Below are 3931 nucleotides of genomic sequence, written 5' to 3' on the forward strand. Positions count from 1 at the left end.
GGAATTTTAGGGCTCACTTGAGCTTAGATAAGTATTACACTTAGGTTGTTGGTCATTGGGACTTCTAGTAGACTTACCTTCCGTTAAAATTTTATTTTTGCCTTGTGGGCTCGGGGTCACTTTTAGAGACATTTTAGTGTTATTTCAAGTATAGGGTCATAGATATTGTTGGCATATTTTCTAACATTGGTGACTTATTTACTAGACTCAAAATGGTTCGGGGACATTACGAGATGGAAAGACTTGGACATGAAGGTTTTTTGTTTGTGTATGGCAATTGAGGTAGGTTACGGCTTGACCTCTTGTCGTCGTTCTTTACCCAATTATTGACATGTGGTGTACTTGATTACATAGTTATGGTGATGCAGGATGTGTTGGTTCTGTTTGTTATAATTGAGAATGATTCTCTGATACGTTGCCATGGCAGTTTGATAATTCGTGCAAGGATTGAATTGGCTTTATGGTGCTTTGTGAACTCCATGTCATATTCATTAGCATTGTTACATGTGATCCCTCATTCTTACACTCATACAATCATACATGATGAAAGGGTTATGAAAACTATTTCGAATTGGAAAGAAAGAGAAATATGAAAGTAACAAATGATTATTGCTACGATCCGAGGTTTGTACCGGATATGTTGATAGAGTGTCACGACCCAACCAGAGGGCCATGACGGACACTCAGAGCTAACCTACCGAGCACCCCTTAACATATCCTCAGAATCACATCTAGGTGAGCCGCATGGCTACTGTATAATTACAATGTGCCAAATAACACGAATTCCATCGAAAGTAGGCGCCTTTATACAAACATCACCAACTATGCCCATCTATACATAAGCCGGCAAGGCTATCAAAATGATATACAAAATATGAGCCGACAAGGCTGAGGGATAAATAACTATAAACATCTGTCTACGAGCCTCTACAAAGAATATGCAATATCATAAAGACAGGACAAGACCCCGCCATGCCCATATATGTACACAAAAGAATAATACCAACTACAGCAGCTCCTGATCAAATGGAGCACTGCTATGCAATCTCTGATGAAGCAGCCTAGGGGTCAAGTCTGTCTTCCTGTCTACCTGCAAGCATGAGCGCAGCGTCCACAAACAAAAGGACGTCAGTACGGATAATGTACTGAGTATGTAAAGCATGAGTAATAATATGATAAAAGAAAAAAGGATAACATATAATAGGAGGGCCATTTATACCTCTTGAGGCATTCATCATGCTTACTTAACCTTTTTCTAAAGAAAGCTTTCCATGCATACACATATACATAAAATGATATCATGCTCGACTATGTAGGTTCCGTGTTATCCATACCCGGCTATAACAAGGCTTGGTGTTGTCCGTACACAACTACAGTGGTGTGCGCATAATAGATATCATACCAGGCCATATAGGCTCGGTGTCACAACGTAGCTTTATATATATACACACACATAGGAATACATAAGTAAAAGCAACACCATCATCATCAGCATCACTATATCTTTGCTTAGAGGATCAACTATCGTAGGAGGAGATCAATGACATCATAAGAGTATCAAGAACCATGAGCTTTAGCACTTCTAGGAATGGAGTAATCATGGAAGACATTATGAATTTCATGTATAGGTTCACAATAATGGAATCATGCCTTAAGAAAGAAGGGTTAGCCTTGCATACCTTTACGTCTTCTTAACTATTTTACGTTCTCCTCCAAAGTCCAAAAAATCTACATTCAAGAGGATTCGTACTGCAAAGGTTAGGTCTCAAAGATTTATTCTTAAGTTCAAACTAGTATAATTTGTGATCTAGCAAAAATTGGGCAACATTTCCCCTATTCCATCTACGTCTACCAAATTCCAAAACAACTCCCAATCAACAATAATATCATCAATAGAACTATAATTAAGAGGCTTTATTAAAGTTATGCTCCATTCAATCCCCAAAACTCCTTTTCATAATCAACCCATAACAATAATTTCTACACAACTTCATATACTACAACGCTTCCTCATCATCATTATTACCACCCATAACAAGATTATACTCATAACATGCCAAGAATTATAACTAGAGTTAATTTATAGCTCAAAATATCCTCAAAATCATATTTGAACTCACTTTTCATTTTCCTCCTTCAACCAAATTGTATAATGTTACACCTCGAAAAAATTGGCGTTACCAAGGCTGTACACGGCTTAGTATGAGCTCAAGGGAGAGTAAAGTTATACAAGGATTAGGGATGAAGATTATATTATATGAGTACAAGAATAACATATATATATAACATTTGGAGATCGTATGGTGTAAATCAGTTAATACGTTACTTGATGAATAGCCCTTGTAACTGTAAGTTAAGGTGGGGCTCCTATGCTGGGGTTTTATATAGGACATATGAAATGTTATATCAGTAGTACATAGAAAGTTGAGCAAGTCTTACTAAGGACCTTTAAGCCAAATATGGCCAAGCCCTCCAAAGGGATGATTTAAGGATACGTTTTCGGATGATCTCACTTGAAGAGGCCAAAACGCCATTATAAGTTTGGAATTTGGAAACACACAAAAAATGAAAGTTGTATATAATTGAAATAGATTTCCAACCATGGTCATGGTCCCTCACAAAAATAACGGGATCAAAAGTTATGAGCATTTTAAGATAAACTGTCTGAGCAGAGGATTTACTCTGCGCGAACGCGCCCCAAGGTGGCGCGAATGCACAGAGCAAATTCTAGGTCGGTTTATACCAACTCTAGAACATTATATAAGGGGGTTTACCCCTCTTTTCAGCAACCAAACACCCCATAAGCCACCCCAAACTTCTGGAAACCCCTACCAACTTCGACATAACAAATTTTGGGTCCAAACCAGCTATAATCCCTGAATTCTGGCCCGGACAACGTATAGTTGCGGTTGTAGAATCATATAACGATGAGTTTTGGTTGAAGTTCAAGGAGGGAAGTGAAGATATAGCCATAATATTGGGAGTAAGTTATGAATCTCTTATTATTAATGTTAATTTCGATTTATTTACAGAGATAAAGTAGTTAAATAATCATATAGCGGGTTGGTTAGTTGTGGACATTAGAAAATGTCGTGAGGGATATTTTATGGTACATATTGGTGTTGAAAATGATTTTATTGTTGTTGGTTGCTAAATTATAATTTCGGGCTAGGCATATAAACAGGGGAGATCTTTGCTCGAATTCCGGCAAACTTTAAGGAAATTAAATTTAAAGGCTTAGGATAAGTATATAACAATGGGCCTAACCATAGTATGAATGGTCTTATATGTAGATTGCGAGACCTAAAATAGGTGGGAAAGCCGAGACGTGAATTCCCTGCATGTTAAAGTATGGCTGTTCCTTTTTTTCTTTGGCATGATTTCTACTATTGAGCCATCTTTGACTATTCGCACTTTAAAGATGTGCTATTCATGAAGACCATACTGTGTCACCATAACCCTAGTGTAATAATTTCTCCAAGCTAGGGACGGGTATAAGAATAGTTGGGTTATATAAGATGATGGAATGACAAAAGGAATAACAATTGTACAAGTTGTTCACAGGCTATTATATTGCCTTTAAGTTATCATTATATGTTTGTATATGCCTGTCCTATGAGCCATGGAGTTGATTACACCTGACCTATGGGTCATGGAGTTGTTACCTGACCTACGGGCTGTGGAGTTGCTACCCAACCTACGGGTCGTGGAGTTGTTACCCGACCTACGGGCCATAGAGTTGCTACCGGGCCTATGAGCTAAGGAGTTATTACCTGTCCTATAAGCCACGGAGTTATTGCATGGCCTATGAGGCACGGAGTTATTGCCTGGCCTATGAGCCACGGAGTTATTACCTGACCAATGAGTCATGGAGTTATTTATGCCTGACCTTCAGGTCATGGAGTTATATCTATAGAGTTATGTTATCTTG

The sequence above is a fragment of the Lycium ferocissimum genome, unplaced genomic scaffold (genome assembly GCF_029784015.1).
Source record: "Lycium ferocissimum isolate CSIRO_LF1 unplaced genomic scaffold, AGI_CSIRO_Lferr_CH_V1 ctg10957, whole genome shotgun sequence".
NCBI classification, from domain to species: domain Eukaryota; kingdom Viridiplantae; phylum Streptophyta; class Magnoliopsida; order Solanales; family Solanaceae; genus Lycium; species Lycium ferocissimum.